The sequence below is a fragment of the Anopheles moucheti genome, chromosome 3 (genome assembly GCF_943734755.1).
Source record: "Anopheles moucheti chromosome 3, idAnoMoucSN_F20_07, whole genome shotgun sequence".
Lineage (NCBI taxonomy): Eukaryota > Metazoa > Arthropoda > Insecta > Diptera > Culicidae > Anopheles > Anopheles moucheti.
Window position 1 is genome coordinate 46040303 of NC_069141.1, and position 26894 is coordinate 46067196.

A 26894-nucleotide genomic window follows, 5' to 3' on the forward strand; every position below is an offset into this window, starting at 1 on the left:
TTGAGATTGTAAACACTGATGACGAGTGAGCAAACGTGTTTTGTCACTCTCTTTGGATTTTAATGCCGCCAGGGGATTTCGGGTTAGTAAGAGTGAGAAAATGTGTTGTTTCTCTTGTTGGATATATAATCACACCTACAGAGTTACTTGAATCCAAAAGGAATGATAAAACACTTATACTTTCTCCTATTCATTGATTTCATTCCAAAACGTATAATAAACACTGTGACTCTTCCTATTTTACTCAATGTTTACAATCCAACAAGAGAAACAACACATTTTACTCACTCTTACTATCCCGAAATCCCCTGGCGGGCATTAAAATCCAAAGAGAGTGAAAAAACACGTTTGCTCACTCATCATCAGTGTTTACAATCTCAAAAGAGTGATAATACTCTTTTACTCACTCTTACAGAGTGATTATAATCCAAAGAGTGATAAAACAGTTATACTCACTCCTGTGTGAGTTTCTAGTCGGCATAGAGAGTGAGAGTGAGTATAGGCACAAAAGAGTGGTTAAAGGAGTCATAAAAACTCTTCGTGCTGATTTATACTCATTCACTCTCTCGAAGGTTTCAAATCACTCACTCACTCTTACTCAGCGTGCACATCTCTAATTCCGACATTCAGACAGGCCGTCTGCGGCGTCCTTTGGTCGGAGGTGAGATTTTAGTGGTCTTATGAACGGCGTCGTGACCAGCTTGCCAATCCTTTGGCTCGGGGACCTTTAATTGGTTGACGTCCGTGTGGGCTGATGTCTTGGACAAATACTATTGCAAATAGGCATACCAGACTCCGTCATGGTAGCGTCTGTCCCAACCTATATAGGTGCGACTGTCCAAGCCTCCCCAATGAGTCCTCAACAACAGCAATAGAACATATAACAGTATTGACAACAGAAACGAGGGACAAACATCTGTAACAAGGACTAAACAAAAGGAAGAACAAATAAGAACAAACGATAGTGCGTACTACCTACAGGATGGGGAAGGGGAGGGAATCATAGGGTGATTCCGATCTCTTTGGCGAAGTCGAACAGAATCCGTGCGCACACGTAGTTCTTCTGACCCAGAACGTCGCGAATTGGCACAGCAGGGGATCTTCCTGATGCCCGAACGGCTGTTAGAAGTCCGGGTCTTGCGGCATCGAATTCCCCACATGACCAGAGGATGTGGTCGATGTCATGGAATCCAACACTACAGCTACAAACTTTGGAGTTGGACATACCTATACGTTGAAGGTGCGCATTCATTGCATAATGGTTCGACATGAGCCTAGACATCATACGAATGAACGCACGACCTACCGGGAGCCTGTGAAACCAAGGACGCAGGGATACCTGAGGTGAGATTGAATACAAGAACCTCCCGAGCTCATCGTTATCCCACTCGCTCTGCCAGCGAGCCATGCATAGCTGCTGTGGGGTGCGAGGAAACACGTGAGAGAGCATCGACCTTTTAAAAAAAGTTGCCCTCACAGGCACCTCGTTTGGCCAAAAGATCTGCCTTTTCATTTCCGGGGATACCGTAATGAGCAGGCAACCAGATAAGAGATATTCTCAACGCTTTGTTGTACAGAGAGCTTAGTATATCCTAGGTTTTTCGGATAAAGTAATCAGAGCTCTTTATAGCCTCAACGGATTTCAGTGCTTCGACAGCCCTGAGGCTGTCTGTGAATATAAAATACTGACCCGAAGGACTCGCACTTATTAGTAATAGTGCGTAAAAAATAGCAGCCAGCTCAGTTACGTAGATTGAGCATGGCTGTCTAAGTTTGTGGAAGATTTCGGTGTATGTGTTAAATACACCAAAACCCACCTCCGATGAGGATCCATCAGTGAAATACTGGTTATTATAGGGTTGGCCATACTTATCCACAAAAATGCTGGGAATTGCCCTCCAGCGAAGTTCATTTGGAATGTTCTTCGTTTCCTCCCTTATCGAGGTGTCGATTACTAGAAGGGAATTGTAGGACTCCGGTAAACTGGCGCAGTTAATTGCTCTTGTGGCGCTAGGGTTTGCCTGTAAAGATACAAAATCACGATATACATCCATGATTTTGCATTTAGAACCTGCCTCTTGTAGCAATTTGAAATTATCAATCACTAGAGGATTAGATACTGTGGAACGTAGTAAAAGGCGAAGCGATAGCTGCAAAAATCTCAGTTTCAGCGGCATCACTCCAGACATCACTTCTAAGGATTGGTCATGAGGTCTAAGGTCATTGTATGAGTGGACTTCATACTGCCCAGCGCAATGGTAAGACAACGATATTGAATACGTTCTAGTTTAAATATATGCGACTTGGCTGCCCAATGGAAGCATATGCATCCGTATTCCAAGACGGATAAGATCGTTGTCTAGTACAGCCGCAGGAGATCTAATGGGTGTGCACCCCACCAGAAGCCTGTGACTGTTCGGAGGAAGTTGATTCTTTTGGCACACTTAATTGCCAGTTGATCTACATGTGACCTCCACACATATTTACTACCAAACCAAACACCTAGGTATCTAAATGTTTGGGCGATCGTGATCTTTTTTCCATATCAAAATTAGGTTTGTACACGTTGGGAAGCCTATTTGTCAGTGTGTCGTAATGAAACGAAAAAACAGGCATTTCAGTCTTCTCTGGTGAAAACTCGATACCTAGGTTATTTGCCCACACCTGTAAATTGTCAATTGTGGTTTGCAAAGGACTTTGGAGACCTACGATGCTGTGCTAGCGACTGAGACAACACAGTCATCTGCCAATTGCCTTAAGCTGCAATTTGGCTCCAGGCAAGAATCTATGTCATTGACATAAAAATTGTACAAAATGGGGCTCAAACAGGACCCTTGTGGGAGTCCGAAGAAACTGATTCGTCTTGTTTGAACCAGACCATTATCGAAATTCATTGCCTTTTCGGAAAGGAGGTTGCAAAGGTAAGTGTTCAACTTTGGACTTAACCCCGCGTTTTGAAGTTTTTGACCCAATATCCAGAAATACAGAGGCCAACATCTCTTTACGAGTATGTGCCAACTCTATTTCTGTAACCAGAAGCGCTAAGCAATCGTTTGTACCCATACCCTTGCGAAAGCCAAACTGGGTACGGGACAACAGTCCGTTGGATTCCAACCAGTTGTCCAGACGAAAAAGAATCATCCTCTCGAGTAGCTTGCGCAAGCACGAAAGCAAAGATATAGGTCTGTATGACCCGTGCTCTGATGCCGGTTTGCCAGGCTTCAAAATTGCGACTACTTTCACCTCTCTCCATTCTTGCGGGACGACACTGAGTTCCAACATCTTGTTGAAGATGCTCAATAATCGTTTCTTCGCCAAGTCTGGCATGTTTTGAAGCAATTTGCAGCAGCTTGTAACATTATCCAGTCCTGGAGAAGAATTTTTGCAAGAAAGTAGAGCTAGGGAGAGCTCGACCATACTGAAGGGCGAGTCCATGATAGGATCACTGCAAGGCGCATATTGTTCAAATTTTTGCGCAGGAACGAAATCTGGACATACTCTATCCGCAAATTGATAGAGCCAATCTCCCGAAAATTTCTCGCTCTCGTTGGTGAATTTGCTATTTCGCATCCTTTTACCCATGTTCCACAACGAACGGAGCGAAGTGGAAGGCGGGAGGCTTTCGACGTATTTCCGCCAAAAGCCCCGTTTTTTTGCTTTTAGCAGATTTCTGCATGTTCGTTCCAATGCTTTATACTGTTCGTAAAGAACATTGGAATCATGGCGTCTATATTGGCCAAATGCCTTCCTCTTCGCTACAAATGCAGCTTGACAGTCTCTGTCCCAACAAGGAGTAGGAGGTTTGCTAAAGGACCTTGCTTGGCGGGGTCCCCTTGTTTGGGCTGCAAGGGCACACTCGTTTATACATTCTACGAGTTTTTTATATTCCACGAGTGGAACAAAACTGGAGTTTATAGATGGCAGCGAAGCTGACATTAGTTCGCTGTATCTTGCCCAGTTGATATTCCTTGTCAGGTCGCATTTGACAGGAGCATTATCTGTTAAAACGGACACGAAAGAACACGAATGGTTTTAAGTTCACAAACGTTTATTTCAACTGTTGTCCAAATACTACTACAAGTTCAAATAGCGCAGCGCATTATATAGTTATATACAGTGTTGCCAAACCTAACTCGTACCACACAGAGGTGTGTCAAACTATAAGTGGTGTCAAACCAACCAATGTGAAACGTTGCTTATTATTAACACTCCTCCTCAACGTTTACACATTCATCATTAGATTGAGTTCCTTGCAAAACTTATAATGTTTCACCGCTCCTAAAGGTTTTGTAAATATGTCAGCTGTCATATCTTCAGTGGGACAATACCGCAGGGTCACAACTTTCTTATCTATCATATCTCTTACATAGCACTGTTTCGTTTCAATATGTTTCGATCTTCTAGTTGCCTTTCCTGATCCTGCAAAGCTAATACATGATTGATTATCTTCGAATATTATTATTGGTCCACTCGTATTTTCTCGCATATCCTTTAGGAGCCGCCTTTGCCATGCTATTTCTTGACAGGCTTCAGTGAGAGCACAGTATTCAGCCTCCATGGATGATAAGCTAATGCAATTCTGCCGTCTACTGACCCAGGATATAACTCCTCCTGCGTAACGAATCATGAACCCTGTGGTGGATTTCCGATTACTAACATCTCCTGCCCAATCTGCATCGCAAAACGCTTCAAGACCTTGATGTGTCTTTCCTCCGAGATGTATCATCCAATTTTTCGTTCCCTTTAAATACCTTACCACACGTTTTGCCGCTACATAGTCTTTTTCAGTTGGTTTACAAAATTTTCTACCTAGTATCCCAACACATGCAGCAATATCAGGTCTAGCACAATTCGCAATGTACAGTAGACTTCCTACAATACTTCTATATTGTGTACCATCCTCCAAGATCGCACTTGGTTTTTCATCGCGTAAGAAACCCTGATCCATTGGAGTCTTTGCCTCTTTTGCATTTTGTAATCCGAGTTTCACAATTAATCCGTTAATATGATTCTGAGCGCTAAGACAGAAAACACCTTCCTTATTTCTTGAGACCTGCAGTCCTAGAAAATTTTTAACTTCACCTAACATATTTATATCAAAATAATTCTTCAATTGTTTATAAACATTTGTTATTTCATTCTCGTCTTTACAAACAACTAACAAATCATCTACATACACTACCAAATATGTTAACATATTCTTAAATACGCGTGTGAATAAACAAGGGTCTGCATCGCTCGCAACAAAACCTAACTTCTCGATTACATTGCATAAAGTCTTATTCCAGCATCTTGCTGACTGTTTCAATCCATATATGCTCCTCCTCAAACGGCAAACTTTTCCTTCTTGGCCGACTGTTTCATAACCCATGAAGATATGCTGTAGCTACATCTAGATGTTTTGAAAACAATCTGTCTCTTCCTGCAATTGCTAACAGCGTACGTACCGTATTGTACCGTGTCACAGGAGCAAACGTTTCATCATAATCGGTACCATAAACTTGGCTAAAACCCTGTGCTACAATGCGCGCTTTGAAACGAATTACTTCCCCTTTTTCGTTTCTTTTCTTTTTAAAAACCCAGCGGCTTCCGATGACTTTCTTACCTATTGGCAGTTCCTCCAAATCCCACGTACCATTCTTTTGATGTGATTTGAGCTCGTCATCCATTGCAGCTTTCCACGAACTGGCCTCTGTCAAGTCCATCGCCACGCGCCACGATGTTGGTTCGTCCTCGATTATTTTCGCCATACCAACGAAGTAGTCGTTCAAATATCCAGGCTGTTTACCCCGATTGCGACGTACTGGTAACAATGCTTCGCCTTCACTGCCGTCGTCTTCCTTTTGTCCCGAGAAAACGGTATTCGACTCAAGGGACAATAGATCTTCAGAACGTATTGAAAGATCTTCATTGTTGGACACGGCATACTCGTCTGCATTTTCCTTCTCAGTAACTCGCTCGTCAACAACTACAGTATTGGGCGTTTGACACTCACTGTCACAAACTGGTCGGTTGTTTTGTATGTCCTTTTCCAAAAACTTCACATCACGGCTTATTGTGATTCGCTCGTTTGCTAAGTCCACAAAACGGTACCCCTTTTGTTGATCGGAATATCCGACGAATGTCAACTTTTGGGCTTTGCTAGCAAACTTGTCTCTTTTTGTTTTTGGAACGTGCACCCAGGCACCACAACCAAACACACGAAGATGATCAACCTTCGGTTTTCTACCGAACCACTTTTCATAGGGTGTGCTTTTCACCGCACTCGAAAACAATCTATTCTGCAAATAGTTAGCACAAAGAACTGCTTCACCCCAGTATTTTGTGTCCAATTTCGCACCCAATAACATTGCCGTTACCATTTCTTCCAAGTACCGATTTTTTCTTTCCGCGACACCGTTTTGTTGGGGCGTATATGGAGTGGTTGTTTGCATTGAGATACCTTGCTTTCGATAAAAGTCTCTTAATTTACCGTTACAATACTCGCCACCTCCATCTGACCGTATTATTTTCGGGATTTTTCCAAACTGGTTACGCATAAGATTAACAAAATCGACGATCTTGTCTGGAACTTCGGCCTTCGTTTTAACCAGATAAACTATTGTATATCTGCTAAAATCATCTATCAGGGTAACGAAATATCTATTTCCGCTCGGCGTTACAACCGGCATTGGACCACAAACATCACTGTGTACTAGTTCTAACGTTTCTTTTGTTTGGCGCTCTGAAGCCTTGGGAAACTTTGTACGAGACATTTTCCCTTCCAAACACGTTTCGCACGTTAAGTTTTCTGCACACGAATGTACTTTTGCACCAATCACTAGATTATTTTCAAATAGTAACTTGATCGCGGAAAACTCCCTATGTCCAAAGCGCTCATGCCACAAGTGGCAACAGTGATCACTATGTTGTCCCGTTCGCACTACATACGCAGACTCCATGTTTTGCACGTATGTGCTGCCGTTCAAAAAGCCTTGTATCACAACCCGATCATTTTTGATAATGTTGCAAAGCCCCTTTTTGAACATTACATCGTAGCCATCAGCACACAAACGAGACACTGACAATAGATTGCTTTTCAAACTGGGAACATATAAAATGTCTTTAACCACAATTTCACCAGTTTTTCCATTGTCATCGATACCGTGGATCACTCCATTTCCAATTCCAGCAGATTTTATTACGTTTCCATCTGCCAAAGTTATAGAAACTTCATTGTTCGTCTGATGTTTCACAACACCTTGTATCAGCTTGGGATTACCGCACATATGCCTACTGGCACCACTATCAACAACCCATCCTTTTTCGCACTTAACTGACGAAAAATTGGCAACAGCCTTTTGTCCTGCTTTGCCCTTCTTTTTCGATTCAAGAAACTTCCGACAATTTCTGCGAAAATGACCCATTTGGTGACAAAAGAAACACTTCATCTTCTGCCCACCCGGTTGCTTTTCCTCTGCTTTTAAAGCTTTTTCTTCTTTGCTGTGAATTTGAAGTTGATTTTTACGCTTCAAATGTTCATCCCGCAAGCTACTTAGCACGATATCCATATTGAGGCTTTCGTATGGCCGATTTTCAAGAGAAGTAGCGAAGCTGCTGTACGAAGGTGGCAACGAACGTAACAGCATAATCATTCGAAGGATTTCGCTCAATTCAACTCCGGAATTGTCTAGTCTCTCATAAAGATCCTCCATACTTTCGATGTGTTGTTCTAGATCACCATCTTCATCGAGCATTGTCGAACACAGGAGATGTAGTAACATCGCCTGATTACTAATTGTTGCTTTTTCATGGTAGACCCGGAGATTTTCCCACATCTCTTTTGCGGTCTCAGCCTTTTTAATCAACCGTAGCTGATTATCTTCGACAAGCATGGCGATGGTATTTATCGCCTTACGATCTTTCTTCTTCCAAGCCTCGAATTGTTCACTCCCTTGCACTGGATAATCGTCTTCGATTGCTTCCCAAGCTTCTTCTTTTTCCAGTAGCGTCATAATTCGAAATTTCCACGCTGCATAGTTTGTGGCATTCAGCTTGGTGAATACCACCTTCAAACTATCAGAAGCCATTTTTTAACGTTTCACGATCACGGAAACAACACTAATGTCAGCAGTACAACAGGAACACATCTAACGAATAAAGACACTTTATTTCAGCAGATTAACTGCTACTGTTAGATCACATGGGATACTGGGCCCATAACCTGTTAAAACGGACACTAAAGAACACGAATGGTTTTAAGTTCACAAACGTTTATTTCAACTGTTGTCCAAATACTACTACAAGTTCAAATAGCGCAGCGCATTATATAGTTATATACAGTGTTGCCAAACCTAACTCGTACCACACAGAGGTGTGTCAAACTATAAGTGGTGTCAAACCAACCAATGTGAAACGTTGCTTATTATTAACATTATCAACCTGACGATTCCTACCAGTGAAGACCATTTCAATCGGTAAGTGATCGCTGCCATTGGGGTCCTGGATAACCTGCCACGAAGTATCCAGATCAAGCGACACTGAACATAGAGACAGGTCTATTGCACTTTCACGCGCCAAAGGCCCTGATACCCTAGTAGCTTCACCGGAGTTTAATATTGTCAAGCTATGTTTGTCGTAAAAGTCCCTGATGACTGGAGTACGAAAGTCTTCTTTGGTGCATCCCCAGTCGTGTCCATGGGGTTAAAATCTCCCAGGATAAAAATGGGCGTTTTTACAGTCGTTGCTATATTTTCAAGATCCCTTGTGATCGTTTCTATTTCAATCCCGGCTTCCGGAGGGATATAGACAGATGCGAAAGATAATTCATGATCGCCTAGCTTTGCTTATATTGCGACACATTCAATAACTTGTAGTGAGGGGAGGGGTATCCGAAAAAAGGGTAAACTTCTCCGGACACCAATCAACACACCACCACCACGACTACCCCTACCTGTAGTAGTTCGATCTTGACGGATGATGTTATATCCGTGGAAGGTTATACTTTTATCAGGGGTAAGCCAGGTTTCGGAGACGGCAAACACATCTGTTTTGTGCTTGCCGACCAGGGTTTTAAAAAGATCTATTTTTCCAAGAAAACTTCTACAATTCCATTGGAGTATGTTAGCCATTGGAACTTTAGTTGTCCAATTGAACTAACGTACTCAGTGCGGGCCATTGCCCAAGCCACTGCTTTAGAGCGCCTTGTATTAAAGGACGCGCCATGGTAATATTGCTTTTCAGTGGCTCTGGTATGCCCAAAACTGAAATAAGCGAATCGATCCTGATCTTTAAGCGAAGCGAATCATATCAATCATAAGCGAATCAGTCCTGACAATGGGACCGATTCTTGTAGGGCCTGACGACGAGCCCTCAGCTTTTGCTTAGGTCGGGAGTTGGATGCTGGGGATAGGATGGGACTGAGAGGAAGCGTCTCGTCTTGCCGGGGTTTCACCGGGATATGTTGACGAGGGGCACTTGCTAGACGAGGAGTTGCCGAGGAGGGAGAATTTTTCTTGCCTTTTGCAAAGGCAGATTTTTTCTCCGTAGGAGGTGTAGCCTTCTTTGGGGCTTTCCTGCGACGACGAGTCACTTTCCTCTTCACTCTCACAACCACCTCCGAGACAGTTGGGCGCAGTGTCTCCGTACTGGAGGGGATTGTCTCCTCCTCCAGGACACGGAAAGCGTTTTCGCTTGAAGGGCCACCCACCAGAACTGAAGCGTAGGAGCCACGTGCCAGCTGATATTGAGCTTTTTTAAGCTCAGCTTGTGTCCTCTTTGCACCGGGCACGATTTTAGTTCGTGCCAGTGCTGATTGCACTGAGCGCATTTGAATGGCGCTGCGGTGCATTCGGAGGACAAGTGCTGACCTTGGCACTTGACACACTTGACCCTGTTGCTGCAAAACTCTTTTGAGTGACCGCTCTGGCTACATTTCTCGCAGGTGGGTACCTTGGAGACAAAGGGTCTTGCAATGGGGACGCGAAGCCCGTCATACACGATATAGCCGGGTAGTACGGTTCCCTCGAAAGTGACACGCTTTGAGCGGGTCTCCCTATACACTTTCTTACCATCTATGATAGAAGAAGTGTACAAAGGCTTGACCTCTGTCATTTTCACAGCTGGGGTGGCACAGGAGCGAAAACCGCCCATTCCGTATTTCCTGAGGTCCTCAGCTGGAATGTCGAGAACCTCTACCATACCAGTTACTTCGACAATGCTACCGGGAATATACACCCGGTAGTTCTCCGTATAAGCAGGGTCCGCTGCTATGGCGTTCGCCTGCACTCGGTCGTTCACGACGACCCGGATTCTATTTGTGCGGACGCGAAGTACGTCCGTCACTGCCGAATATTTCTTGTGCAGCGACGATGCTATTGCTAGCATGTCCAGCTCTTTTTTACCGGGCATCATGAACACCCGAAATTCACCCCGATGCGAGATCGGGTAACTGCGGTGCCTCTGCGCACCATCCGGGGACGTTGAGACTACCGACGCAGCGGATTTTTGCGGCAAAATATCATCCTCTTGGATGGCCGACTTTCTTTTTTTATGGGCCACCGGGGTGAACCCATCGTCGGAGGAAGTTTTTTCGACTTCCATCCTGGCCTTTATGGCCAAAGAGACCGGAACGGGGTTGTGTTGTAATTATTATTTTTTTGACAAAAATAATATTTTTTTACAAAAAACAAAAACGACGTAACTTTTCGACTTACCTACAAGTAAGCGAGACGGAACAGTACGAACAACAAAGGAGAAGGATAACACGCTTAACAGTGGAACTAACAGGTGCGCGTAACACCTACGCACCTCGTACGCACTATTATCTCTACTCACTAACACTACTACTATTGCCGATGGTAACACCTGGGTACTTTTAACAGTCGCTGACCTTTCCTCTTACGGGATTGCCGGTAACTTGTGCGGAGCGTAGCAAACATGCATCCGATCCGAACGACGGTTGGAGACAAAATGGGTTTCGCTCTATAGTAATTTATAATAAATTCTAGTATAAGTTTTAAAATGTGAACAGTTTACGTCCTGTGTGTGTGAGTGTGAAAGCGTCCTAAACCGTTCCCCGCACGCGGATGTAACAAAAATGGTGCAGACGCCATCCAGTTATTAGCTGAACAGCAAGCAGAGTTCTTACGCGTGATGTCGAACACATTTCATCCACATGCAGAGTCAACTACCGTCAGCAGCAATGTTCCCCGTAGTGATTTAAAGCTGCCTCGCATGAACCTGCCGAAGTTTGACGGAGATATACTGCAATGGGCCTCATTCAACGATTTATTCGACAGTGCTATTCATCGAAACACTTCATTGCAAGACAGCCAAAAATTATATTTTTTGAAGACAAATTTGTCAGGAGAAACTGCTGCATTGATATCGCACCTGAAGATAGAAGACGGTAATTACGAGCCAGCGATGGAGAAATTGAAATAACGTTACGATAAACCATTGGAAGCTGCTGCCAAACATATAGATCGTTTCCTGAATCAGACACCAATGACCAAACCATCCCCTGACGGCTTACGGCTGTTGCACGATGTATCGGATGAGGTGGTACGCGCATTGGGTGCAATGCAACTGAAGAAATTAAACCTCGCAATGCAGCAAAATTCACCAGTGGCAATGTTCATGAGAAAGCTACACTTCATGCACCACAAACACTAACTGACGCCAGGAAACAAGTATTATTATCTACTGCAATAGTCAAGGTTTGCGACAAAAAAAACGTCAACTGCGCAAGTAATTGGTCTAAAAAAAGCTACGCTCCGTAATTTAAACTGTTTTTCACCGTGCACTCGTCGATATTTTTTGGTTTTGTTCCCATAACCAGGAACTTCAAGTGCTTCCGTAAAGTTTCGCAAGTGCGTGATCACATCACATCAGTGTAATTTTCCGATAAAAACTTCCATGTAAAGCCCTATACCATGGCTCTTGTTTGGGTGTTTCTAGCGCTGTGGTTAAGGAACTGTGTCGCCCGGAAACGCATGTGCTGTGGATGTGTGGCGATTGCCGCGACTGCTATCGCAGTGGATGGGGGAGTCATCGCGATTTCCTCATCTCTGCTGTGGAGGCTTTGAAGCGCGATCTATCAGCTGAAATGGAACAGCGACTTGCATCGGCGTTTACCTCCTTCAAGAAGGAAGTATTAGTGGCGGATAAGCGCAACCCTAACGCTGTCACCAACACTGTGCCATCGGATACGCGTTTCATCCGACCAACTACCACTAATCTCCCGTCTACACCGCACGCTTTCGTACGCACTACGTTAGATCCTATCACCCGAAATACGCCTAAACGTAGGCTAATGGATCGCACTCCTCCCGCATCAAATCCTGCTCCACCACTTCTACATGGCATTGCTGCACCATCCTCGCCTTCGGCCACACTAAATGTTGGTATATGCAATATTCCTACCCCTTACAGTTGCACCCCTTGACAGTTGTCAAATTAGAGTTCAGCGGATGTTTGAACTAACTGCGTAGTAGAAGTGTAGTGCTGAAATTAATCTAAGCTCAATAAACTCTGTTCTGTTCTGTTTATATAAAAACTGTCCCACTGATTCCAACAGGTTATGGGCCCAGGATCACGGTGTAGGGATCGAGAGTGAGGGTGAAGAAAAAGAATGGAATTTATGAACTCGTAAGGGGAGAGAGTCGGCGAGGGAACGAAGATCAAAACGAAACAGAGGACATGAGATGCAACCAGGTGAAGAGCGAAGATGAACGCATTGTTCATCAGTTTTGTGGTTAATTGCGACGAGAGCGGATGGGGCTTGGTTGCAGTAGGGATATTGTTGGAAGAAGGGAATTAATAAAAATAGTTGAAAATATTTGAAAATAAGGAATTGATTTGTTATAATGTGCGACGATCACGACAATGGCGCAAGTCGGTAAGATAATCAATATATAGTTTGTTCTAGAGATCGTCGTATTGACTGATTATATTGAGGGCACGTACACAATGTTTAGTTGTGTTTTTCTGTTGCGGTGTGAAGTTCGTGAAGAAAACAATTCAGGCAATCGTATTACAAGAAAATAAGGCGACCCTCATACAGTAAAAGTGAATATGAAGTAGTTTAACAATACAAGAATGAGAACCTCGAGCGGTTCTAGTGAAAATGATCCTGGTGTGTGTGTATGTTAACACGCGCAATGCTATGGTTGTTCTAAGTATCGATTTCGGTCCGGTATTGTTGTGACGCGTTTGAACATGTGTATGATGCTCACTCGCTGTCGATTTTTGTCAAAAATGCGCGAGAAAAGTAGAGAAGCGCGAGCGGTTCATGGCAATTTGTAATTCACATATGACAAAAGGGAACCTCGAGTGGTTCAAGTGAAAATAGGTGTAGTGAATATTGACACGTTGAGCTATATGGTTTTTCCACAAGACCCTTTTAAAGAAAAGTTCGGTCTCCCAAATCTGTTTTCTTTGCATCGTTCTGCTAAACTATGACATGTTTGAGCGTGTATGCGCTGCTCGTTCGCTGTCTGGTGCTGGTAGAATCGAAGACAGTGGAAGACAAACGTAGTGCTGAACGTGACAAAACAAGACTCACCAATGTTAAAAAAAGAACCTCGCGCGGTTCTAGTGAAAATGATCCGGGTGTGTGTGTGTATGTTAACACGCGCAGCGCTTCGGTTGTTCTAAGTAACCATTGCGGTTCGGTATTGTTGTGACGCGTTTGAACATGTGTGTGATGCTCACTCGCTGTCGATTTTTGTCATACAATGCACGAGAAAAGTACAGAAAAGCGAGCGGTTCATGACAATTCACAATTATTATTTAAAAAAGGGAACCTAGAGCGGTTCATGATGTTAGTAAATCCTTATGTAAAAAGAGAGAACCTCGAGCGGTTCAAGACGATTTAAAAAAAAGGGTACCTCGAGCGGTTCATGATGTTACTAAATCCTTATGTAAAAAGAGAGAACCTCGAGCGGTTCAAGACGATTTTTAACAAAAAAAAAGGGAACCTCGAGCGGTTCATGATGTTACTAAATCCTTATGGAAAAGAGAGAACCTCGAGCGGATCAAGACGACTTAACAGGTTAGCTGATAAGTCCCCGGTCTAACAAAGAAAAACACATTTTTTTTTGTCAAAATTCGTTTTTATTATTCAACATAGTTCCCTTCAAGAGCGATACAACGATTATAACGACCTTCCAATTTTTTGATACCATTTTGGTAGTACTCCTTCGGTTTTGCCTCAAAATAGGCCTCAGTTTCGACGACCACCTCTTCATTGCAGCCAATTTTTTTCCCTGCGAGCATCCTTTTGAGGTCTGAGAACAAGAAAAAGTCGCTGGGGGCCAGATCTGGAGAATACGGTGGGTGGGGAAACAATTCGAAGCCCAATTCATGAATTTTTGCCATCGTTCTCAATGACTTGTGGCACGGTGCGTTGGTGTCTTGGTGGAACAACACTTTTTTCTTCTTCATATGGGGCCGTTTTGCCGCGATTTCGACCTTCAAACGCTCCAATAACGCCATATAATAGTCACTGTTGATGGTTTTTCCCTTCTCAAGATAATCTATAAAAATTATTCCATGCGCATCCCAAAAAATAGAGGCCATTACTTTGCCAGCGGACTTTTGAGTCTTTCCACGCTTCGGAGCCGGTTCACCGGTCGCTGTCCACTGAGCCGACTGTCGATTGGACTCAGTAGTGTAGTGATGGAGCCATTTTTCATCCATTGTCACATATCGACGCAAAAACTCGGGTGTATTACGAGTTAACAGCTGCAAACACCGCTCAGAATCATCAACACGTTGGTGTTTTTGGTCAAATGTGAGCTCGCGCGGCACCCATTTTGCACAGAGCTTTTGCATATCCAAATATTGATGAATGATATGACCAACACGTTCCTTTGATATCTTTAAGGCCTCTGCTATCTCGATCAACTTCATTTTACGGTCATTCAAAATCATTTTGTGGATTTTTTTGATGTTTTCGTCGGTAACCACCTCTTTCGGGCGTCCACTGCGTTCACCGTCCTCCGTGCTCATTTCACCACGCTTGAATTTTGCATACCAATCAATTATTGTTGATTTCCCTGGGGCAGAGTCCGGAAACTCATTATCAAGCCAAGTTTTTGCTTCCACTGTATTTTTTCCCTTCAGAAAACAGTATTTTATCAAAACACGAAATTCCTTTTTTTCCATTTTTTTCACAATAACAAAAGTTGCTTGACAAAAGACGCGCTGTCTCACAAACTAATTGACATACAGACGTCAAATTTTGACACGAATCATTTGAAGGTTGGTGCTATATAAAAATAATATGCATTTAATACTAGCGGCGCCATTTATGTGTCAGACCGGGGACTTATCAGCCAACCTGTTATAACAAAAAAAGGGAACCTCGAGCGGCTCATGATGTTATTAAATCCTTATGTAAAAAGAGAGAACCTCGAGCGGTTCAAGACGATTTTTAACAAAAAAAGGGAACCTCGAGCGGTTCATGATGTTACTAAATCTTTATGGAAAAGAGAGAACCTCGAGCGGTTCAAGACGATTTTTAACAAAAAAGGGAACCTCGAGCGGTTCATGATGTTACTAAATCCTTATGGAAAAGAGAGAACCTCGAGCGGTTCGAAACGACTTATAACAAAAAAAGGGAACCTCGAGCGGTTCATGATGTTATTAAATCCTTATGTAAAAAGAGAGAACCTCGAGCGGTTCAAGACAATTAAAAACAAAAAGGGAACCTCGAGCGGTTCATGATGTTATTAAATCTTTATGGAAAAAGAGAGAACCTCGAGCGGTTCATGACACGGAAAATATAGTTCCTTAGAGTTTCGAATATAATAATTATGAGATGGAAAATATACTAACACTACAGTTTTCTGAGTATTTGTATCGTATAGATCTGACCGGGTAAACACACGAAGCGAGTTCGAACACAAGATAATACGGAAACTTGGTCATTCCATTGTATTCTAGTTTGTCTCTTCAGCAAGGGCGATATCTCAAAAGCAGAGGTGAACGCCTTGATCGAGGCTTTAAAGAAGGAGAAGGAAAAGAATTCCTTGCTAGAGTCGCAGCTGGAGGAAGTTCGCGCGAGCTCTACTAAACGACGAAATGACTGGATTGAAGAAGCATCTGATGATCAGTTATTCCGAATCTCTCCGCGAGGCTCTTCAACAATACTACAACCCGGCATACAAACCAACAACGAGGTTTCCATGTTGGCGTTTATGTCTTTCGCGACACTACAAATACAAGCTTGTCAACCCAAAGAGGAAAAAGAAGAGGTGGATAAAACGACCTTGGAACGATGGAAAGAACGATTCGATGCGGCAAAGGAATTTGCGGGAATTTCGAGTGAATCTCTAAAAATGAGTGCTCTTAAAATGAAAACAGGCCCTGCTTTGTTGGACATGCTGGAAACATCAGCGCCAATTCAATCTAAGAAAGATGCGGATCTTTATCCGTACTCGAATGCAATTGATAGATTGGATCAATACTACGGATCTCATCTATACGTTTTTCGTCAGCGTCAAAAGTTGCGAACGATGAAACAAATCAAAGGAGAATCTGACTATAAGTTCGTTAAACGAGTGATTGAATTTGGCAAGACTTGTAATTACAAAGATGAGCAGTTAATCGAGACCATTGCGGACGTGATTCAGGTGCATACAGTTAATCCCAAGGTACGCAAAGCAGGATGGAAAATCCTTAAGAAACGCGGGACGATTATCGAGCTGTTGGATAGAGTGCGGGCTTGTGAAATTGAGGCGATCAATGAGAATATTCTTGATAGAAATCAACAGCCGATTCGACCTACGGCTGAGGTCTCTGCTGTTTCGTACGGTGCTTACCCAAAAACGGCGCCTCGCCCAGGGGAGTTTCAACGCGATAAATTGACGTACCGACAAAAACATTGGGGAATGCAGGAAGCTAGAGGATTCAACAAAAGTGTTTTTTTCCGGATTTGCAACAAATCGATCTTTTGGAATTCGTCGTATTGTATGTTGGAGATGTAACAGCAATCTGCATCGGCCGGAGAATTGTTACGCTATCAACAAGAGGTGCCGAGGCTGTCAGACGGTAGGACATAACGAACGAGCGTGTCGTCCTGATCTGCAAAATAAGGCGGTAAAACGATACTCAACGGAGGGCGAACCGTCTCATTCAAGTAAAACTCGGAAGATTGCAGCAATCACGGATGGTGATGATGCAGATAAATCCGATTGCGAACAAAAGGCTGTAAGTAACAATTTCCTAACCTAGGCCAATTAGTTTTCAATTTCTATTTCTTAATTTTGTTTTTGCGATTCGTTTATACATTTATCAGTTTCATATTTTCCAAATTGCTCATTATAAAACACATTTTTCAAAAAAAGCAATAAAAAAAACTGAATTGTTCTATAGTAAATTAGTTGAGGGAGAGTTTAGAACACTCATACTGATTGGAAGAAAACATAATTTCTATGTAAGCGTTGAACTTATCAGAAGTTCACGGAAATTTATATCCTATTTAAATCCATTTATATCCATATTTACATCCATTATAACATATTTATATCCATTCGTAATAAACTTTTCTGGACATAAATTGCATTTTAGCTCGAACAATTATGATTTATATTGATATTCAAGTGAATTAAACTAATTTTAGTTATGTTTTAGGTTACATTGAAGCCTGCTCCAAAAACTAATGGTATTGACGCGGTTCATTTAAGAACCAACGACAATCAGTTGTATGTGCTAAACCAAGGCGCAATCGATCAAGGATCAGTTGTAGGTTATGTAGCAGGCGTTCCCATTAACTTTATGATTGATTCCGGTGCTGACGTTAACACCATCAGCGAAGATAATTTTGATTGTTTATCTAGAAATGATCCTAAAAAAACAAAACTTTTCAGCATAAGAAACGGGACAGATCGTTCCTTGAAAGCTTACGGCATGAAAGACGAAATTCCGGTAGTAGCATCTTTTGTAGCGGATTTGTTTATATCAACGGATCGTCCACGTACAATGGAAAAATTCTACGTTATTCCAAAGGCGAGAGCATTACTAGCCAGGAATACTTCGTTGAGATACAGCGTGCTACAACTTGGTATGGACGTACCAGTTAAGACATGCCTGGGAAATAGCGCAACACGATTAATGCCGGGAGAGATTTTTGTATTAGCGGATGCGACAGAGTTTCCTAAATTCAGCGTTTCCCCTATGATGTTGACTTATGATAAAGCGATTCCTCCGTCTAGGAACGTGTTTACTAGCATCCCTCCAGCATTTAGGAACGAGACGGTTAAAAGATTAGGCGACCTTTTATCCAGCGGAATCATAGAACGTGTTACGGATGAGATGGAAAATTCATTCTGTTTGTCTTTATTGGTGGTTCCTAAAGGCAAGGATGATATTCGCTTAGTCGTGGACCTTCGAGGCCCAAATAAGAGTATCATAAGAACACCATTTCTGATGCCTACGTTAGAAGTCATTCTAGCGCAACTGAACGGCGCATCATGGTTTACAACCATCGATTTGACCAGTGCATTTTTTCATGTGGAGTTACATCAGGACTGCAGACATTTGACGAATTTTTTTGCTGGTAATGGAACATACAGGTTCAAGAGGCTACCTTTCGGTCTCTGCAACGCACCCGACATCTTCCAAGAGATTCTACAAACCAGAGTACTTACGGGATGCCCAGGGGTGCTGAACTATTTGGACGATATATTGGTTTTTGGTAGTTCAAAAGAAGAGCACGATAATAAAAAAGACCCTCCAACGGCTGCGCGAACACAACGTCAGGCTTAACTCAGCTAAATGCGTATTCGGGTCAAGATCGGTTAAGTTCCTGGGATTTAATTTATCTGGAGACGGATGGCGTATCGAGGATGATAAGAGGAAAGCGTTGGAAATTTTTTCGAAGGCCAGAGACATTGTCTGAGGTGAAGAGTTTTCTAGGATTGGTAAACTTTACGGAGCGCTTCATATACAAACGGGCCGAGAAGACTGCAAAACTAAGATCTCTGGCCAAGTCGGGCAATTTCTACTGGACAGAGCAGGAAGATCAAGAATTTGAGTTCTTGAAAACAGAAGCGTTGAATACAATCATCAGACTCGGTTATTTCGATCAAAAAGACAGAACAGAGCTATACGTGGATGCGTCCCCTATCGGACTTGGCGCTGTACTCGTGCAATTCAGCGAATCAGGAATTCCACGTATAATATCTTGTGCATCGAAGTCCCTCACTCCTTCAGAACAAAGATACCCTCAAACTCAGAAAGAGGCGCTAGCGATTGTTTGGAGTGTTGAAAGATTTGCTTATTATTTGATAAACAAATACTTTATCGTTAGAACTAATTCTGAAGCCAACGAATTCATATTCAGCGGATCACATCGTATTGGTAGGCGAGCTATGACACTGCCTGAATGTGTCTGAATGTCGCTGACGCCTTATCAAGGTTGATTTGCAAATCGCAGAAAGATGACGCTTTCGATGAGGACAATGAGAAGCACATATTGTACGCGTTGGATGCAGGAGACATGACCATTTCTTGGACGGAAATACAAACAGCCTCTGAAGCAGACGAAGAGCTAGCAGTTGTCAGATCAGGAATGCAAACTGGAAAATGGGCCAAAAATCTTCGACGTTACGAATTTGAGTCAAAACACTTAAGAACTCTGGGAGACGTAATTTTCAAAGGTGACTTAATTGTTTTGCCAAATAATCTTCGCTTTAGAGCACTAAAAGCAGCACATCGTGGACATGTAGGTTGTGGGGCTACGAAACGTATACTACGTGAGTTTTTTTGGTGACCTAATATGGCAAAGGAGGCGACAAAGTTTGTATCTGATTGTGAAACCTGTATAGTTATATCAAAAAGAAACCCTCCTATTCCACTTTCCAGTAGAGAACTACCAGACGGTCCTTGGGAGATCCTACAAATCGACTTTTTGTCCCTGCCTGGATGTGGCTCTGGTGAATTCCTGTTGACCGTGGATACTTATTCCAGATATTTGCACGTTTCCGAGGTTAAGCAAATGGATGCTCGGACTACAAATAATGCCCTTTGTAGAGTATTTTCAGTTTGGGGTCTACCACGCATCATACAGAGTGACAATGGTCCACCCTTCCAAGGAGCGGAATTCATAGAGTACTGGGAAGATAAAGGAGTGAAGGTTCGAAAATCAATTCCTCTCAGCGCTCAATCCAACGGAGCCATCGAGCGACAAAACCAGGGTGTGATAAAATCTGTGGCTGCAGCGAAGCAGGAAGGCAGACCCTGGAGAAACGCATTGGACGAATACATCCACATTCACAATACACGGAAGCATCACTCACGATTGGGAGTTACCCCGTTTGAGCTGTTAGTCGGTTGGCGGTATCGTGGAACATTTCCTTGCCTATGGAACTCGAGAGAAACGTTAGATAGGATTGCGGTTAGAGAAAATGATGCGGTTTCGAAGCTAGTGAGTAAACAGTTTGCAGACAGTCATCGTGGAGCAAAAGAAAGTACCATTACTGTAGGGGATGTTGTGCTGACTACAGTTTTTCAAAAAACAAAAACCGATCCTACATTTTCCAAAGAAAAATTTACAGTGTTAGCAAGAGAAGGGGCGAAGGTTGTAATAAATAATGGGAAGGGCATGAAATTGACTAGAAACTTACAAGATGTAAAACGAGTTTCAAACTGCAAAATGGAAATGAGATCCGAGGAGGATTTAGATGAACCGATCGAAGTTACAGGGAGCACTAATAACATTAGTGATCAGTATAACAGACCCAAGAGAAACATACGGATGCCTAACAGGTATAAAGAATCAGTAATGTATCATATTTGCTACCAGGAGTAGCAAAGGAGATGGGAGGATGTAGGGATCGAGAGTGAGGGTGAAGAAAAAGAATGGAATTTATGTACTCGTAAGGGGAGAGAGTCGGCGAGGGAACGAAGATCAAAACGAAAGAGAGGACATGAGATGCAACCAGGTGAAGAGCGAAGATGAACGCATTGTTCATCAGTCTTGTGATTAATTGCGACGAGAGCGGATGGGGCTTGGTTGCAGTACGGATATTGTTGGAAGAAGGGAATTAATAAAAATAGTTGAAAATATTTGAAAATAAGGAATTGATTTGTTATAATGTGCGACGATCACGACACACGGGTGATATAAATTTTATTGAAAACAAACAGAAACATCGTGTGAATTTTGCGATTGAGCGTTTGCTATACGGAAGGCTGCGAGAGACATTAAACCAGTGCAAAATCAAAATGGAGGACATGAAATTTACCCTGAAGAAGCTAAATGATTTTAATTACGAAATCTGGCGTTTTCGGCTTGACCTGCTACTAACGAAGGAAGGATTGAAAGACGTCGTCAAGAATGAGAAACCGGAGGTGCCTGATTTTTCCTGGATAACTAAAGATGGTAAGGCGCGTGCTCTCATTGGGTTATCTATCGAAGACAACCAAACTTGTCACGTCATCCGTTCCACAACGGCTCGTGAAATGTGGGAAGCGTTAAGGAAGCATCATGCGCGCTCTACACTTTCGACGAAAATACATGTCCTGCGAAAGCTGATTCGGCTGCAACTGACGGAGAACGGGAACATGGATGAACATCTCGCCGAAATTACGCAGCTTTCGAATCGTCTCTCGAGCATGGGGGACCCACTCAAGGACTATTGGCTGGTGGCTATTATTTTGTCCAGTCTGCATGAGTCCTATGACAGCCTTATCACCGCTTTTGAAAGCCGTCCCGAAGAAGATTTGAACCTAGAATTCGTCAAAGGAAAGCTTCTTGACGAGTGGCGGAAGAGAGTGGAAAAGGGAAGTGCCAGCGGTAACCGTGAGCAAGCCTTAAAACAGCAGGTAGGAGCAAAAACAAAACTGGCTGAACAAAAGAAGAAAGAAAGAGTGTGCCACTACTGCAATAAGGAAGGGCATTTTCGTCGCGATTGCCGTAAATTGGAAAACAATCGACGAAGTAAACTGGCGGAGGATAACAGCCGAACTGCAGTAAGGTTTCCAAATCAGGAGGCGCATTTGGTGGTTGCGGATTTGAAAGGAGAAGAGGTGTGTTTGCATGCTGGTTTGATACGAGAGGACTGTGCTGCACTTTGGTTCCTTGACTCAGGAGCTACATCGCACATGACCAGCAACGCATCGATTCTTGACAAAACCTGAGAAACAACTACATATATTGGTCTGGCTGAGGGAAAGAAAATCACTGCAACGGGGCTTGGTTCCACCAAATTTTTGTCGAAAAAGGAGTTTGGTAAGGATATTCTTGTTAATCTGAAACAGGTATATCATGTCCCCGAGTTAACAGGAAACCTTTTGTCCGTGAGGAAGCTGTGCGATGAAGGAGGTGTTGTAAAATTCTACAAACATGGCTGTGACATAAGTAAAGACGGTAAAGTTTTGATTTCTGGACAACGCAGCGGTAATGTTTATCACCTGAAACCTGGTGTGCAACGAGCGCTTGTAACGACGACAGGACATACCAGCAATTGTATCCATGTGTGGCATCGTCGCCTGGGTCACAAGGATCACATGATAGTGAACAAAATCGTGCAAGATAATTTGGGAGTGGGATTGGATCTACGTAAATGTTCAGTTGACTCGAAATGTGTTGCATGCTTCGAGGGGAAAATGGCTCGATCATCATTCCCAAAAGCTTCGACATCTAGATCCAGCGCTGTGGGAGATCTAATTCATACTGACCTGTGTGGACCCTTTGAAGTTGAAACACCGCGGGGAAGGCGTTACTTTATGACCATGGTTGACGATTTTAGCCGCTACTGTGTATTGTATTTGTTGTCCAATAAGTCGGAAGCTGCTGACAAGATAGCTGAATATGTCAACATGATGCAGAACCAGTTTGGAAAATCACCCAAAGTCATCCGGGCAGATGGTGGGGGTGAATATTCCTGTGCACGACTGAAAGAGTTCTTGGCAAGTAAAGGAATACTACTGCTGCGAACGGCCCCATATAGTCCTCCACAAAACGGGATTGCAGAAAGGAAGAATCGCTCTTTGGTCGAAATGACGCGATGTCTCTTGTCGGAATCCGGATTAGCAAGAAGTATTGGGGAGAAGCCGTTACTACGGCAAATTACTTGCAGAATTTTTTGCCAACGTCTGCGGTTAGCATCACGCCTTTTGAGAACTGGTGGCGCAAGAAGCCAAATTACTCGTTCTTGCGTATATTTGGTTTGGAAGCTTATGTCCATGTGCCTGATGAAAAGCGACGAAAGCTTGATTTCAAAAGTAAGAAACTTATCTTTGTTGGCTACTGTGAAGATCGGAAAGCGTATAGATTCCTGGACACAACTAAGAACAAGGTGACAATCAGTAGGGACGCACGGTTCCTTGAACTGGTTGAGAAAGCTGAATCGAAAGGTGGATCTTGTTCCGACAAAGTAGCAGCTCCGAAGGAAGTAATTGTTAACACACATCAGACGAAACAAGGGTGGATTCAGCAACAGTTGATCATTTGCAGGAAGAAAGGGAAGAAGATTCGGATGTATCAGCGCAGTTTGATAGCGCTTCCGAGGGTGATAGTTTCGCAGATTCTTCAGACGCAGAAATTGTTCGACGTTCAACAAGGTCTACAAGGGCATACCGCCGAAGCGACTGTTGGAAGAAGTAAAGATTGTTTATGCTGAAACTGATGAACCACGAAACTTGAAAGAAGCAATGTCTAGCTCGGTGAAATCGGAATGGTCCCATGCAATACTGGATGAGCTGAAATCTCACGATAGAAACGGCACTTGGGATCTAGTAAAGTTGCCTGAAGGAAAGAAGCCAATCGGGAGCAAATGGGTATTCAAGTTAAAACACGATGCCAGCGGTAATGTGGTAAAGTACAAAGCGCGGCTTGTTGCACAGGGCTTTACACAACAGTATGGCGAGGATTACAATGAAATATTTGCACCTGTTACAAGCTACACAACATTTCGAGTTTTGCTAGCCCTGGCTTCTCAGAGAAAAATGAAGTTGAAACACTTTGACGTAAAAACAGCGTATTTGTATGGCGAAATCGACAAAACGTTATACATGAAGCAACCTCCTGGCTATGAAATTAAAGGAAAAGAAAATTATGTCTGTCGATTGAAACGAAGTATATATGGTCTACGACAATCTGCACGCTGCTGGAATCGTAAGCTCAACGAGGTGATGCTGCAGATGGGCTTCAAGAAAAGTAAGGCTGATCAATGCCTTTACATAAAAGAAGAAAATGGTAATAGAATATACTTGTTAATTTATGTCGATGACATAATGGTCGCTTGTGAAGAGCAAAAATTGATCGAGAAATTCTATATTGAACTTAAACAACGATTTGAAATCACCAACTTGGGAGACCTGACATACTTCTTGGGTATGGAGATTAAATGCGATAATGGAAATTATAGCATTTGTCTGAAAGGATATATCAACCGCATTGCGGAGAAATCCAGGATGCAAAAGGAGCCAAATCTCCAATGGAGATCGGATTCACTAAGTTGGAAGATAAAGAAGCGGTTATGCCTGATGTAACAAAATATAGGAGTCTCGTTGGTGCTCTTCTGTATATAGCTGTATGTGCTAGACCAGCTACTGCTTTCAGCGCTACGATGTTGGACCGCAAGACGGAAGCTCCTACACAGGCGGATTACGTGGCTGCTAAACGTGTTGTACGCTATCTCAAGGTGACTCAGGACTGGAAGCTGACCTACAATGAAAACGACGGAATTCTAATGGGTTATACCGACGCCGATTGGGCTAATGACGTCAAAACTCGAAAGTCTACTTCCGGTTTCGTTTTCTGCTATGGAGGAGGAGCTGTGTCGTGGGCAAATCGCAAGCAGACATGTGTTGCATTGTCATCGATGGAGTCGGAATACTTGGCTCTGAGTGAAGCAAGTCAAGAAATATATAGAAATATAGAAAGACAAGAGAAACAACACATTTTACTCACTCTTACTAACCCGAAATCCCCTGGCGGGCATTAAAATCCAAAGAGAGTGACAAAACACGTTTGCTCACTCGTCATCAGTGTTTACAATCTCAAAAAAGTGATAATACTCTTTTACTCACTCTTGCAGAGTGATTATAATCCAAAGAATAATAAAACAGTTATACTCACTCCTGTGTGAGTTTCTAGCCGGCACAGAGAGTGAGAGTGAGTATAGGCACAAAAGAGTGGTTAAAGGAGTCATAAAAACTCTTCGTGCTGATTTATACTCATTCACTCTCTCGAAGGTTTCAAATCACTCACTCACTCTTACTCAGCGTGCACATCTCTAATGTACATACCACCAAATTGTGTCAACGCAGACACTTGCACTTTATTGTGTGACGAGTTTAATAAGGCCTCTGCTAGATGCAGAAACAATGACATGCTTATCCTTTTTGGCGATACCAACTTACCCTCTCTCGTTTGGGTACCTGAGCCCCATTCGTCCCCCTTCGGAGCCACATCCTTCACGCACTATGTGTCAAACCCATCGTCGGGGGTTTCAACATGCTTCCTGGACGGACTTGCTGCAAACGAACTGTTCCAATTAAGCGGTGTGCGTAATGATTCAAATCGTCAACTCGATTTAGTTATCGGTAACCTGCCTGCTGCGCAAAAGTTTTCGACAATTTATCGCTCCATATTTCCCGGTATTGCGGCTTGATAGCCATCATCCTGCTCTCGAATGCACCGTCCAACTTGTTCCCGTTGCAGCACCACTACTTAGGGATTATTTGTGCGAAAATTCTGTTCAGTTTAACTTTAAGAAAATCGATGTTTGTAAACTCCGTTCCTTATTATCCCCTGCTGACTGGAGCCCTTTCCATGAAGCACCTTCCTTGGATATGGCATTATCCTCTTTTAATTCCATAATCTCCTCTGCCTTTCCACACTGTTGTCCTATCCTCAAACCTCCACGTCGCCCTGAATGGTCCAACAGAACCTGGCACTCATTGAAGAGGGACAAAAAACGAGCGTTCCGTTTGTTTCGATCACATCGCTGTGATCATAACAAACGTTTATACAAATTTGCTTCAATGGCATTAACGCATTTATAATCGCGCACAATACAGATCATTTGTAGCCAGACTGCAGTTACGTTTTGCTAGATATCCTTCCTCTGTATGGCACTTTGTCAACGCCCGTCGTAAATCCTCCTCAATCACTTCCTCCGTGACTTTAGGTCAATCGTCAGCTTCATGCCCTTCGGATATTTCCTCCCTGTTTGCAACCTATTTCTTCTCTGTCTTTGTTAATCCTATCAGTACCAGTTCTTCTTCTACTGATGCACTGTCTTATATTTCTTCTGATGTATTTGACATAAATTCCATATCATTTAGTGAGGCCAATGTACTATCCGCCATTAAACGCCTCAAGTCTTCATATTCACCTGGCCCCGATGGGATTCCCCTGTTTGTCTTAAAATGTTGTGATACCATTATTGCTCCATACCTACTAATCCTTTTCCAATGGTCCATCCGTGCTGAGTGTTTTCCTGCTTTGTAGAAATTTAGTTGGCTAGTTCCGATCTTCAAAAAAGGAGATCGGACCTCCGTAACCAACTATAGAGGCATATCGAAGCAATGTGCAGCCTCCAAAATCCTCGAATCTGTAATCCATGCCCAGCTCCTACCCCTTGTTCGTAACTGTATATCTGTGAACCAACATGGCTTCATGCCCATGAGGTCTGTTGTTTCAAACCTTATGTGCTTTGTTCCGGTTTTGTACAAACAGATTGATGAAGGTCGTCAAGTAGATGCTATCTACACTGACCTCCAATCTGCATTCGATCATGTTCCCCATTCTATCTGTTGCGTTTTGGATTTTTTGGATCGAAGTAACCATAACAAAATGTAATATTTTAAGCCGCATGAAAAATAGTTTAAGGAAGCTATGATTTTTTTTTAAATGGGTATATAAGCAATTGTTAAATAAAGCAGTTTTTGTAAAT